Consider the following 15,816-nt stretch of genomic DNA (forward strand, 5'->3'; position numbering starts at 1 on the left):
CATCAGTGACAGAGTCAGTCTGCCAGTGCAGTCCAGTCTTCGTTGAGGGAAGATGCCTTTCCGCCGACCTTGTGGCTCTAGACTTGACAGATTTTGATGTCATTCTAGGGATAGACTGGTTATCTACCCATGGTGCTACATTGGACTGCAGGGACAAGGTAGTCAGGTTCAGAGGTCAGGATGTGTCAGAGGTAGTCTTCAGAGGAGACAGGAGGGGTACACCTAGAGGTCTGATATCAGCTCTTCAGGCTCGTAAGTTGTTTAGGAAGGGATGTCAGGGGTATTTGGCTCATGTGAGAGAGCTTAGCAGTCAGGTTAGAGAGCCCGCCTCGGTGCCAGTGGTTAGAGAGTTTCTAGACGTCTTCCTAGACGAGCTGCCAGGTTTACCACCTGTTAGGGAGATAGAGTTCGAGATAGAACTGATGCCAGGAACCTGACCGATCTCTATCCCTCCCTACAGGATGGCTCCAGCTGAGTTGAAAGAATTGAAGGAACAGTTGCAAGAGCTGGTAGAAAAGGGCTTCATCCGACCGAGCACCTCACCTTGGGGTGCACTAGTCTTGTTTGTCAGAAAGAAGGATGGATCCCTTAGACTTTGTATCGACTACAGGCAGTTGAACAAAGTCACTACCAAGAATAAGTACCCGTTGCCTAGGATCGACGATCTATTTGACCAGCTAGCTGGAGCAGGTTGTTTCTCCAAAATAGATCTGAGATCGGGGTACCATCAGCTAAGGATAAGGGAAGAGGATGTGCCGAAGACAGCTTTCAGGACCAGATATGGGCATTTTGAGTTCCTTGTAATGCCGTTCGGGTTAACCAACGCCCCTGCAGCATTCATGGATCTCATGAACAGAGTGTTTAGCCAATACCTGGATCACTTGGTTATTGTCTTCATAGATGATATCTTAGTGTATTCCAGGAATGCAGAGGAGCATGCCCATCATCTGAGGTTGGTTCTACAGACCTTGAGGGAACATGGCTTGTATGCCAAGTTCTCTAAGTGTGAGTTCTGGCTGAGGAGCATTTCATTCTTGGGGCATGTGGTGTCAGAAAATGGGATAGAAGTGGACCCCAAGAAGACAAAAACTGTGGCTAACTGGCCTAGACCCACTTCAGTGACAGAAATCAGGAGTTTCTTGGGTTTGGCAGGTTACTACAGAAGGTTCGTTCAGGACTTCTCGAAAATAGCAGCTCCTCTGACCAGACTAACTAGGAAGAATCAGAAGTTTGTGTGGACCGACCAGTGCGAAGAGAGTTTTGAAGAGCTTAAGAAGAGGTTGACTTCAGCACCAGTGTTAGCTCTACCATCTAGTGATGAGGACTTTACAGTCTTCTGGACTGGGTTGTGTACTAATGCAGAATGAGAAGGTGATTGCTTATGCTTCTAGGTAGCTGAAGAAGCATGAGTTGAATTACCCCACACATGACCTTGAGATGGCAGCAGTAATCTTTGCACTCAAGATGTGGAGGCACTACCTCTATGGGGTAAAATGTGAGATCTTTACAGATCATAAGAGCCTGCAGTACATCCTGAGTCAAAGAGATTTGAACTTGAGGCAGAGAAGGTGGGTAGAGCTGCTGAGTGATTATGATTGCAAGATTCAGTATCATCCGGGTAAGGCGAACGTCGTGGCAGACGCCCTAAGTCGGAAGTCACTAGGCAGTCTATCCCACATCACGGCTGAGAGGAGACCAGTGGTGAAGGAGTTTTACAAGCTTATTGATGAAGGTCTACAGTTGGAGTTGTCTGGTACCGGTCCTTTAGTGGCCCAGATGAGAGTGACACCTATGTTTCTGGAGCAGGTGGCTCAGAAACAGCATGAGGATCCAGAGTTAGTGAAGATTGCCAGGACTGTTCAGTCAGGCAAAGATAGTGAGTTCAGATTTGACAATAAGGGAATCCTCCGCTATAGGAGCAAACTTTGTGTACCAGATGACATAGGGCTAAAGGGAGACATTATGAGGGAGGCTCATAATGCAAGATACAGCGTTCACCCCGGAGCCACCAAAATGTATCAAGATCTGAGGAAAGTTTATTGGTGGCCAGCGATGAAGAAAGAAGTGGCACAGTTTGTGTCAGCCTGCGAAGTGTGTCAGAGGGTGAAGCTGGAACATCAGAAGCCGGCTGGAATGCTTAACCTGCTACCTATCCCAGAGTGGAAATGGGAGAATATAGCTATGGACTTCGTAGTGGGGTTACCGGCGACGTCCAACAGATTGGACTCCATATGGGTGATTGTGGACAGACTCACCAAATCTGCTCACTTCATCCCTGTCAGGAGCGGCTATTCTGTGGACAAGTTGGCGCAGGTGTATGTTGATGAGATCGTCAAGCTGCATGGGGTTCCTGTTTCAATAGTGTCCGATAGAGGGCCCCAGTTCACCTCCAGATTTTGGCGGAGTCTGCAGAACGCCATGGGTACCAGGTTGGATTTTAGCACTGCTTTCCATCCACAGACGGACGGACAATCAGAAAGGACCATCCAGACCATAGAGGATATGCTTAGAATGTGTGTGCTGGACTTTGGCGGTTCTTGGAGGCAGCATCTACCCTTGGTGGAGTTTGCCTACAATAACAGCCATCATGCTAGCATCGAGATGGCCCCATATGAAGCTTTGTATGGGAGGAAGTGCAGATCACTTGTTTGCTGGGAAGAAGTTGGAGAAAAGGCCTTGGCAGGGCCTGAGCTAGTAGAGATTACTAGCAGGGTAGTACCCATAATCAGAGAAAGAATCAAGACTGCTGCAAGCAGACAGAAGAGTTATGCAGACATCCGCAGAAGACAGGTAGAGTTTCAGGAAGGGGATCTGGTATTGCTCAAGGTGTCTCCAATGAAAGGAGTGGTTCGCTTTGGGAAGAAAGGTAAACTAGCCCCATGATACATCGGACCCTTTGAAGTATTGCAAAAGATTGGGAATGTGTCGTACAAGCTGGATGTACCTACTTCAATGGAAAGAATCCATCCGGTTTTCCATGTTTCCATGTTGAGAAAGTTCGTGTCAGATCCGGGCAAGGTTCTTAGTGAGCCTGATGTGGAGATCCAAGAAGATCTCACCTATGTTGAGCAGCCAGTATGGATCATAGACACCTAGATCAGAAAGCTAAGAAACAAGGAAATCCCGATGGTGAAAGTCCTGTGGAACCACCATAATTTGGAAGAATGCACTTGGGAGACACGGGAGTCCATGCTCCAGCAATACCCTTATCTTTTCTAAGGTTAGTTCTTATATGTTTCATGTGTTTTATGTGTATGATATGTTGTATGCCTTGCATGTGCTAGTTGAGGAACATTCGGGGACGAATGTTCTTAAGGGGGGGAGAATGTAATACCCGGCTAGACTCCGGTATCGGAATTCCTACCGTCCGGTGGAATCTTGGATGTCGGAAGCCTCTAGTAGCGTAGAAACATGTTTTCTTAAAATGTTTTAATGTATTTCATGATTTTAAGTAAAAAGGAAATGAGTTTTTGCATGAAAACAACCTTGGAGGAAAACCCAGGTTCGGCCGCCGAACCTCACGTGCGGCCGCCGAACATGCAGGCATTTCGGGTGTGCCTTAGGCCCTCGAAGGCATAAGTGAGGGAAGTCCAGGTTCGGCCGCCGAACCTCAAGTTCAGCCGCCGAACATGGCATGCATGCGGAGGCACGTTTGGCCCCCGAACGTGGCCTGGTCAGCCACTATAAAAGGGTCCCTTAGCCGAAAACGGGCGAGCTTTTCTCCCCATTTTCGGCCAAGGTGAGCTCTCCGCCGTCCCTCACCAATCTTTGAGTTCTTCCTTCAAATCTTTCACGATTTTCACAAGTTTTCATCTTGTTTTGAAGATTTTCAAGTTTTGAGCAAGTTTTGAGCTTGGAGACCCGAGGAAGTTGAAAATCTCCCATCTCCAAGATTAGGTCGTCTCTCTCTCGATCTTCAAGAGGTAAGAGCCGATCTTAAGCTCATTGCATGTTTTAAGTAAGTTTTATGAAGATCTATGGGGTAGAAGGCATGTTTAGCTTATGGTTAGGTTTATGAGTTTATGATGTGTTTTTGAACAATGTGGCTTGCAAATGCATGATTGATGTGTTGTAGATGGGGTTTTAGATAGTTTGAAGCCCCTAGGAGCTTGTATGCTTGTGTATGTGTGTTGTAGAATAGGTTTATGCATGTTTGGATGGAATGGGAGGCGTATATGCATAGAAGAGCTGAGTTTCTGCCACTAAGGGAGAAACCAGGTTCGGCAGCCAAAGGAACTTTCGACCGCCGAACATGCTTGTGGAAGCAGCCTTCGGCTGCCAAAGCTTGCCCCTGAAAGGAGACTTTCGTCTCTGTCTGGGAGTTTCGGCCATCGAAAGTACCGCCGAACATGCATGAGTTTCGCCTCTGTCTGGGAGTTTCGGCCGCCGAAGGTGCCGCTGAACCTGCCTGACTTTCGGCTCTGGAGGGACTTTCGGCCGCCGAACCTGCCGCCGAAAGTGCCCTGTCCAGCCTTCCTTTGCATGTTCTTGCATGGATGTTTTGAGGTGTTTTTGAGGGTTTCTGGGGGATGTTTTCAGAGTCATGTTATTGCATGTTGGTCCCTCATTTGAGTCCACCTGTGTAGGTTCGGACCTGAGGAACCGAGGACCTCAGCAGTGAGTCAGCTGCTTCTGAGTCAGTAGAGCTTCAGCCAGAGGTGAGTAGAATAAACCTTTACGATTTAAAGCAAATAAATTATAAAGTTTTTAGCATGTTCATGCATCATGAATGCCATGTGATGAATTAGGTTGTTTGCATTAGACTTCACGAATATGTTGCATTGCATTTATGATGTTGATGTGGATTGGTTATTGGATGATCCTTTAGTCCTCATATGATATGATGATGTTATGGCATGATACGGTATGGAAGTCCAGGTTGTACCCATTCTACGTCCCTGGCACGATGTAAGAGAAAGTCCAGGTTATACCCATTCTACGTCCCTGGCACATTGGAATGCTATGTTATGTTATGTTAAGAGAAAGACCGGTTGACCCATTCTACGTCCCGGCACTTTGGAATGTAGGGGACTATTGGTGACAATACCATCCGAGATGTGATTTGTTGTGATGCGTTGCATTACATGATGGCATGAGATTTTAAATGTTGTTTTTCATTATTCTGCTCACTGGGCTCTAGTAGCTCACCCCTTTTCCCTAATCCCCCAGGGTTGCAGGTACAGGCTAGACAGAGAAGTCAAGAAGAGTAAAGTCATATGTTTGTAATAGATAGAAAGTGGACATGATAAATTGTAAGATGATGTAAAGTTGAATAGTCATGCTATGTATAATGATATTGAGGATTAGAAGTTGTGCTTGACTCTATGGGTTTTGTTATCCCCTTTTATTACATGATCTCAGATGTTTTATGATGTATATGTGAACCAACTCAACGCATGTTATATCGCCCATTGGGGCATTGATGAGATCCCAAAGAGGGGTCAATGTTTACAGTATATTTATGTTTAGTGCATGCACAGGTTGAGATTGGTACATGAGAAAATGAATGAAAGAAAAGTTTTAATTTTTATGTATGATTGTTGATCATGTATGGGATTAAACAGGTTTTCAGGTTATGTCAGGCTTGCTACGGGTCCCGGCGGCCTTAAGCCGATCTGGATCCTAGCGCCGGTAGCGGTCCGATTTTCGGGTCGTTGCATTGGGGCTTCAATCAATGTCATGCCCCTTTCCATCTTTAACTTGTTGAATGCAGGCACACTCAAGGGCACCAGCATTGTGATCCAATTGGCTGACCGATCCGTCGTCCATCCCAAGGGAGTGCTAGAAGATATGTTGGTACAAGTTGACCAATTAGTCTTCCCAGCAGATTTTTATGTGATTGACATGGAGGAGGATAAGGGCAAAATCACCTCTGACATCCTACTTGGGAGACCATTCTTGAGCACAGCCAGAACAAAAATTGATGTGCATGATGGCATATTGACCATGGAGTTTGAAGGGGAAGTTATCAAGTTTAATGTTTATGATGCCATGGAATTCCCCAATGATGTTTCTCCTGTTTATGGCCTTGATATAATTGATGATATAAGTCAAGAAATTTTTGACTTTGATCTAGAGGATACACTCAATGCTGACTTGTGCAGATTTGAAGAGACAGACAGCAGCAGCACCAAGACAGACCAGATGGAGTACTGTTCACAGCTGGTTGCAGGTGATTTGCCCAAATCACTGACCAAATCACTGGAGCAGACAAACAGGACAGACAGTGATCTGCCCAGATCACGTGAAATAGCACCAGATGATCTGCCCAAATCAACTAGCAGACAGCAGACAGCAAACCAGCAGACAACAAATGCACCAGATCTGAAGCCCTTACCAGAATACCTCAAATATGCCTTCTTGGGAGCTGGAAATACATTTCCAGCTATAATTTCCAACCAGCTCAGCCCACAAGAAGAAGAAAAACTGCTAGAAGTGTTGAGGAAGCACAAAGAAGCAATTGGGTGGACCTTGGAGGACATAAAAGGCACCTCAAGACCATTCGGTGGAGGCTCATCTCACCAGAATCAAAGACAGGATGCAGCACATGAAAAGCATGCTGCAGCTGCTGGTGGACCATTTTCTGCCCCACCACCATGACAGATAGTGATTTGGCGAGTGATCTGCCCAAATCACTGGCCAAATCGCCCACAGATCAGGCAGTCCCTTTCCTTCTCCTTATTAATTTTTTTTTTCATATAAATGTTTAACCATTGAGGACAATGTTTGGGATAGGTGTGGGGGTATTTACTGTTAGGTTATATTTTTTTCGTTTACATTATCTTTTTGCTTTCTTTTTGTTTCTTTTTGCATCTTTTTGCCCCATAAACACACCAAAATTTTTTTTCACACATTTTTTTCACTTTTTGCACACACACACAAAATTTTGTCTTAACTTTTGCTCTACTCAGCATAGGTAACAAGGTTAAAAGAGCTCCCTATCTCATGACCCCATTGATTTACCACCCCTTTAAGCCTAAATTGAATCACTTACAGTGTGCTACCTTCACTTAGGAAGTTCTTTTCTTGAATTGAATCCTTAAATTTGCTATGGTCAAGGAAATAAAAATATAAATGCATGCAAATAAAAAGTTAGTGTAACTCCCTATGAGCTGATTTGCCCAAACCATTATGAAAAGAAAAGAAAAAGAAAAACTAGCACAAAAGCACAAATCATAAAACCTATTCCTATGGCCAAATAAGCTATGAACAGAGCTAGTAGCCACTTGAACAAGTGACTAACTGAGTAACCGGGGGTGGGTATCACCAATATGCACCTTCGCGTAAAAAGGTTAGTGACTTTTTCAGGCAAGAATAAAAAAGTGCTGCTGAATAAAATAAAATAAAATGCTCAAAGAAGGGCAAGTCACTCTTAGAGGTTACATTGAGCTTATACAAAGAGAATAAGCATGATTGAATCAAAAACCTTTCCTTTGACCATGATAGGTAAGGGGAAACAAGGAAAAGAGAAGAACAACCTTGGTGCATGTACTCTACACTGTAATACTTCAATTTAGGAGTCTAGGGGGGCTAATTAAGTGGTACTTAGGTTCAAAAGAAAAATGAGCTTGATTGACTAAGTTGTTTGTTGCTTGAGGACAAGCAAAAAGCTAGGTGTGGGGGTATTTGATCGAACATAAATTAGCCACATTTTTATTATCTTTATTATTGCTTATTTACACATTTTTCAGCTTAATTCATGGTTTTTGTCTTATTTTTACAGAAAAGGAAGAAATTGGAAAACTGGAGAAAAAGTGCATAAAATGACAAGAAAAGTGATTGAGTCAGTAACTTGGCCAAATCACTGCCCAGATCAAGCTAAAGCAGAAACCTAAACTATCTCACAGGAGACTGATTGGGTCAATGAATTGGCCAAGTCACCCGCAGGAACAGAAACCCGGAGGCAACACGCAGAAATGATTTGGGCATGACGATTTGCCCAAATCAAGCGGAGAAAGCAGAGACAGAAAGCTAAAAACTGGACTGACTCACAGAAAGCGATTGGGGCAGCGATCTGCCCAAATCACCGCCCCAATCACGTTGACAGCAGAAAATACAGCAGAAGCGGGAAAGTGCAGAAATTCAAGATTTAAAATAAAGAAGTCCTAACCCCTCTCAAACAATTCAAGATCAATCCTAGGGCATCTCAAAGAGTCACTCTCAAGATACACCTCCTCAAGAAGAAGATTTATTCACAATTAAAGAAGAGATCAAAGACAAGGACCAATCCAATTTAGGATTCCAAAACCTAATTGGATTGGGATTCCTCACCTATAAAAGGAAGCAGCCCAAACCAGCAAAGATATCTTCTCTCCACAGCAGAAATTCTGCAGAAAGCACAGGAAAATTGTCTCCTTCTTTCTTTCTTCTTTCTTTTGTATTTTTGTCCACCATGAGTGGCTAAATTCATTCCTTTCTAGTTGAAATTGGAAAATTCAGATTTGTGATGAATTGGGAGATTTAAATCTCCATTGTTAAACTTCTATTTATTTTCAATATTTATGCAATTTGATCTCTCTATAATTGTTGCTTTGCTTTTAGAATCAATTTAGGCCTATTGCTTTTAATTGCTTGAGTAACAATTGTTTGAATAATTTAGGTCCGTAATTGCTTAGATTATTTAAACACACATTTAATCAAGTTGCATAATCTAAACTTGACCACGCGGTTGGCAAGGTTAGAATTAGGTTTCTCTAAGTCTTAATGCAGTTAACAGTTGTTTGATGCTAAAAGCCCCAAGGACGTTCCTTGGCAACTTGTTAACTAGTTTTTGTTTAGCAAATGTTTCCTAATCAAACTAGAACTAAGGAGGAATTTGGATTATGAGAAGCGTCTTCCACATCCTAAACTAATTTATTGAAATAAATAGGAGTGTTAAAGAATCAATGATCAATTCTAAACAGTCTGAAATAGATCCATACTTCAACTAGAAGCTTTTCTCTTATTGATTTACTCATCCTTAAATTATTTGCTTTCTATTGTTAATTAGCTTTAGTACATCTTCAAAACAAAACCCCCTTTTTATTTTTGCTATTTACTTGCCTTAGTCATTATTAGGAAGATATTTGGTGTCAAATCCCTGTGGTTCGACCCTATTGCCACTATCTGCAAATTTATTTGTTGATTGATAATAGGTTTATTTTTTACGGCTTCGACAACCGCTTATCATCAGGTAATCTAGTATCCTTATGCATGAAGATGATCAATTCGGTCGTTATGGTCGGACTCTATTATGGATTTCTAACCACATTCTCCATGGGGCCTTCTTATCTCTTCCTTCTCCGAGCTCGGGTTATAGAAGAAGGAGAAGAAGGAACTGAGAAGAAGGTATCAGCAACAATAAGTTTTATTACGGGGCAGCTCATGATGTTCATATCGATCTTGTAATACCCGGCTAGACTCCGGTATCAGAATTTCTACTGTCCGGTGAAATCTCGGATGTCGGAAACCTCTAGAAGGGTAAAATCATGTTTTTATAAAATGTTTTAATGTATTTTATGGTTTTAAACAAGAAAGAAATTAAGTTTTGAATGAAAATAATCTTAAGAGGAAGACTCAGGTTCGGCCGCCGAACCTCAAGTTCGACCGCCGAACATGCATGCGCTTCGGGAGCGCTTTAGGCCCCCGAAGGCATAAGTGAGGGAAGTCCAGGTTCGGCCGCCGAACCTTAAGTTCGGCCGCCGAACGTGGCATGCATGCGGAGGCACGTTAGGCCCCCGAAAGTGGCCTGGCCAGCCACCTATAAAGAGGTCCCTTGTTCGAAACGGGCGAGCTTTTCTCCCCACTTTCGGCCAAGGTGAGCTCTCCGCCGTCCCTTATTGATTTTGAGCTTCTTCCTTTCGAGTTTTCATGATTTCTTATGGATTTTAACTTGGTTTTTGAAGATTTCGAGCTTAGATCAAAGTTGTGAAGCTTGGAGACCTCAGGAACCCATCTTCCCCAAATCTCCAAGTTAGGTCACACTCTCTCTCGATCTTCAAGAGGTAAGGGTCGATCTTGAGCTCATTGTATGTTTAAGCAAGTTTTAAGTTGATTCATGGGGTAGAAATGCATGTTAGGTTATTTTTGAGTTCAAGGGTTTATGTTGAGTTATTGAGCAATGTATGATGTTTATGCATGTTTGATGTGCTTTGGTTGGGGTTTAGGTTAGTTTGAGACCCCTTTATGCTTGTTGGCTTGTGTTGCTTGTTGTAGAATAGGTAAATGCATGATTGAATGAGTTGGGAGACGTTTATGCATGAGAAAGACTGGGTTCTGCCACTTTGGGAGGACCCAGGTTCGGCTGCCGAAGGCTCTTTCGGCCGCCGAACCTGCCTGTGGAGGACAACTTTTGGCTGCCGAACCCTGCCCCCGAAAGTGGACTTTCTGCTCTGGAAGGGAGTTTCGGCCGCCGAAGGTGTCGCCGAACATGCATGAGTTTCGTCTCTGGAGGGAACCTTCAGCCGCCGAAAGTGCCGCCGAAGGTGCATGACTTTCGGCTCTGGAGGGCCTTTCGGCCGCCGAACCTGCCGCCGAAAGTGCCCTGTGCAGCCCTCCTTTGCATGTTTTCTATGATTATTTTGAGGTGTTTTAGGGGGGTTTTGGGGAGTATTTTAGAGTCATATTTATGTATGTTTGGTCCCTCATTTGAGTCCACCTGTGTAGGTTCGGACCCGAGGAACCGAGGACCCCAGCAGTGAGTCAGCTGCTTTAGTGTCTTGTCAGAGCTAGCCAGAGGTGAGTGGAATAACTCTTTATATTTCAAAGCAAATAATGAAAGTTTTCGCATCATTCACGCATCATGAATGCCATGAGATATATTAGGATGCTTGCATTAGAATTCACGAATATGTTGCATTGCATATTATGTTGTTGATGTGGATGAATGTTGGATGATCCATTAGCCCTCATATGTTATGACATGATGATATGATATGGAAGTCCAGGCGTGCCTGCACTACGCCCCTGGCACTATGTAAGAGAAAGTCCGGGCGAGCCTGCACTACGCCCCCGGCACTATTGGATATGTATGTTATGCTATGGAAGTCCAGGCGTGCCTGCACTACGCCCCTGGCATGATTAGACTGTATGGAGGGTTAAATGGTGACAAGTTCATCCTTGATGTGATTTGTATGTGCTGTGATGCATTCCATGATAGCATATGTTTTAAATACAATGTTTTATTATTCTGCTCACTGGGCTCTAGTAGCTCACCCCACTCCCTTAACCCCAGGTTTGCAGGTACAGGACAGACTAGGAGGTCAGCTAGAATAAAGTCATGTTGGTGTAATAGCTAGTGGTGGACATGATAAATTATTGAATGTAATGTATTGTTTAGTAATGTCATAAAACAGTATTGAACAGTTATGTAATGTGATGATGATATTGAGGATTAGAGTTGTGCTTGACCCTAGCTTGTATGTTTATCCCTTTGGTTACATGATCTTTTTTTTTAATGTAATGGTTTAATGATGTTTTATGTAAACCAAACTTAATACATGTTATGTCACCCCATTGGAGCATTGATGAGGACTCCAAGGTGGGGTTAATGTTTATGATTATGAATAGTGTATGTACAGGTTGAGTTTGGTGAATGAATGAGAAGAAAAGTTTAAAATTTTTATGTATATGTTGATCATGTATGGGATTTAACAGGTATGCAGGTTTCATGTTAGGCTTGCTACGGGTCCCGGCGGCCTTAAGCCGACCCGGATCCTAGCGCCGATAGCGGTCCGATTTTCGGGTCGTTACAGATCTATTATGCGCCTCTGCATCTAGCATTGGGTAGACCTCATACAATAACTGTCCTAGCTCTACCCTATCTTTTGTTTCATTTCTTCTAGAACAATCACAAACACTTTTTTGATTATGGATCTACTACCAGAAATTCAATGTGTAATCTTAGCATTCAATTTGTATTCCTGAATAATCTCATTTTTCAATTATTCAACCATTTCATTTTACCAAGTTCAATGTTAGTCAAATTAGTCAACATTTATATGTTTCGATGCAACAACAAGATGTTATTTGTAACAAGTAGTTTTGTTGGTTGGTTAATTGGTCACATTTTATTCATGAAATGGGTTGGATTGATATTAGTCTGGATACATCAAAATTATTCTATTAGATCTAATATACTTTTTCGATCTAATAAGTACCTTGTGTCAGAATTGAAAAATTCTAGGGCTTGAATCTTTAGTATTCTCTTATTTATTACCTGTGTCTACTCTTTAGGCAGAATACCGTCACCCATTTTTACTAAGAAACTGAAAGAAACCTCAGAAATGGAAGAAAGGGAGGAAGAAACAGATGTAGAAATAGAAAAAACTTTCGAAACGAAGGGGACTAAATAGGAACAAGAGGGATCCACCGAAGAGGATCCTTCTTCTTCCCTTTTTTCGGAAGAAAAGAAGGATCCGGACAAAATCGACGAAACGGAAGAGATCCAAGTGAATGGAAAGGAAAAAACAAAGGATGAATTCCATTTTCACTTTAAAGAGACATGCTATAAAAATAGACCACTTTATGAAACTTTTTATCTGGATGGGAATCAAGAAAATTCGAAGTTAGAAATATTGATAGATAAAAAAAAAAGAAAGATCTTTTCTGGTTTAAAAAATGTCTTGTAACTATTCTTTTTGACTCTAAACGTTGGAATCGTCCATTTCGATATATAAAAAAGATCAGTTTGAGAATGCTGTAAGAAAAGAAATGTCACAATATTTTTTTATACATGTCGGAGTGATGGAAAAGAAAGAATATCTTTTATGTATCCACCCAGTTTTTCAACTTTTTTGGAAATGATACAAAGAAAGATATCTCCGTTTACAACATAAAAACTCTCCTCTGATGAATTGTATAATCGTTGGAATTATAAGAATAAACAAAAAAAGAAAACCCTAAATAATGAATTTATAAATAGAGTAGTAAATTAATAAGAAGATTAACGCATAAAATAAATAAAATAAGAGATAAAAAGAGATGCAACCACTTCCTACATTTTTTATACCCTCTCCTACAAAGAAACTAGTAACACCGACCCCATTGGGAGTTCCATCAATTATTTGTTTATAAAAAAAATGAATTAATTCAGCCAATTTTCTTATACCTCCAATAAAAGATATTGCATAAAAAGCATCTATATAACCTCAATTAGAGGACCAATTATATATCACATTTATTATTTTGTCCCAAAGAATTCTCTTAGGACCTTTTTTAGCGAACGAATTAAAGAAATTCAAATTTTGTAACGATGAATAAACAGGCTTATATAAAAAGGACGCTATAAATATTCCAAAAAAAGCTATACTGGCTGAAAAAGTTGCATTTGTTACAAATTCATACCAATCCACCGAATTTTCTGGATTTTGATGCAAAAGGTTTAAAGACGGAGTTAAAAGTTTTGACAATATATCTATATCCAACAGCATTCCTTCTTGATTGAATTGATTGAAAGGAATTCCTATGGCTCCAATAAACAAAGTAAATAGTACTAAGATAAGCATAGGAAATAACATAGTATTATCCGATTCATGGGGATAGGAAAAAATCCTTTTAGTGTTAAAATTTTGAATAGTAATAAAAGGCCACGTCATATTTCTTACATTACCATCAATTTGATATGTGTTCTTCCAAAAAAAAGAAGCCCTTTCCTTATTATTCATTGTTAATAAAGCTAATAAATGCAAATTTTTGTTAAGCATTTTTTATCCTTCTTTACCCCATAAAGATATTGAATAAAATAAACTGTTTTTTTTACCACTGTAACTTTGAAAATGAGCATTAAAATATCCGTCAAAAGTAAGTAAATAAACCCGAAACATATAAAATGCGGTTAATCCAGCTGTGAAACAGGCTATTATTGCGAAAATAGGTGAATACAACCAACTATCATTAAGAATTTCATCTTTGGACCAAAAACAGGCGAAGGGGGGAATACCACAAAGAGAAAGTGTTCCTAATAAAAAAGTTGTTTTGGTAATTGGCATATGTTTTGTTAAACTACCCATAAGAACCATATTTTTGACTCTTATCTGGAGAATAACCAAGAATAGCTTCCATTGAATGAATAATGGATCCAGATCCTAAAAACAACAATGCTTTTGAATAGGCATGAGTAATCAAATGAAATAAAGCGGCCCGATAAGACCCATACCTAGAGCTAACATCATATAACCCAATTGAGACATTGTAGAATAGGCTAAACTTCTCTTAATATCTTTTTGAGCAAGAGCTAAAGTAGCTCCTAAAAATACTATTATTATACCTATCAAAGCTATTAAATTCATTATGAAAGGTATAATTACGAAAAGAGGAAAAAGGCGAGCTATAAGAAAAATTCCCGCCGCTACCATAGTAGCAGCATGTATCAGAGTCGAAATAGGAGTAGGCCCTTCCATGGCATTTGGTAACCATACATGAAGAGGAAATTGCGCCGATTTAGCAATTGCGCCAGAAAATAATAGAACGGCCACAAAGTAACAAATAAAAAATTAACCTGATTATTATAAATCAAGTTATTGAAGATTTTGAACAAATCCCGAAATTCGAAACTGCCCGTTATCCAATAAAGACCTAAAATCCCTAATAATAAACCAAAATCCCCTACGCGATTAGTTACAAACGCTTTTTGACAAGCATTTGATGCAATAGGTCGTGTGAACCAAAAACCTATTAATAGATAAGAACACACTCCAACCAATTCCCAAAAAATATAAATTTATATCAAATTAGAACTAGTAACTAATCCCAACATTGAAGTAGTGAAAAAACTCATATAAGCAAAAAATCTCAAATAGCCTTGATCATGAGACATATAATTGTCACTATAAAAAAGAACCAAAATGCCACCTGTAGTAATTAATACTGACAAAATAAAAGTAAGTGGGTCAATCAAGTGTCCGAACTCTAAAGAAAAATCATTATTGATAGTCCACAACCATATATATTGATAAATAAAACTACTATTTATTTGCTGAATAGACAAATCGATTGAAAAAATCATGATTATACTTAACAAGAAAACGCTTGGAAAAGCCCACATACGCAGCAGTTTTTTTATTGCTGCCGGAAAAAGCAGGAGTCCCGCTCTGATTAACATAGGTACTAGCAATGTAACTAAAGGTATGATCCATGAATATTGATATATATGTTCCATAAAAAACTTAATTAATAAATAATTTGAATTAATAAATAATTGTTTCTTGTTTCTGATTCATCGACTCTTATATCTTTTTAAATAAGTCCGTCAATAATAAAAAAAGAAAAAAATATGTAAAACTTAAATTGAATTTTATATTCTTAATTATTCTGAATTCTTCTAAAATACTTCACATATTTAAATCAAAAAGTTAGAATTGGTCAAATAAAAATACTAGTGAAAAAAAATACTTATTTTAAATAAAAAAAATTATTAAATTAAATTAATTAAATAAATAATTAATAAATAATTAAAATTAAATTAATTACTTATACTTATTATTAAATACTTATTATTTATTAAATACTTATTATTAAACTTATTATTAATTTATTAATTACAAATTTGTGTATACATAGAAAAAGAATAAAGAATTCTAACAAAAGTAGTATTTTTTATACGGATTTGTTTCCTTTCATTATGTTTGTAGAAAACACTATTCTATTTGACACCTTTCCTTTACATAGGATAAAAGGAAAGAATTACTAAAATTTTTTTACATAGGACTTTATAAATTTTAACAAATTAATTATAATTAATGGTCTCGCTCCAATTTGAAAAATTGAATTTCAATTAGATACACTTTTTCTTCGAGTTTGACCAATTAAATTACTAGAAAAATTTTAAGTTTTTTATTA

At 39.7% G+C, this 15,816-nt stretch overlaps 1 pseudogene; it reads right to left on the minus strand.

Annotated features, from left to right (window-relative positions):
- Positions 1–11,802: 11,802 nt before the first annotated feature.
- LOC122722503 lies at positions 11,803–15,453 on the minus strand (annotated as a pseudogene).
- Positions 15,454–15,816: the final 363 nt, after the last annotated feature.

The sequence above is a fragment of the Manihot esculenta genome, chromosome 18 (assembly GCF_001659605.2).
Source record: "Manihot esculenta cultivar AM560-2 chromosome 18, M.esculenta_v8, whole genome shotgun sequence".
In the NCBI taxonomy this organism is placed as follows: domain Eukaryota; kingdom Viridiplantae; phylum Streptophyta; class Magnoliopsida; order Malpighiales; family Euphorbiaceae; genus Manihot; species Manihot esculenta.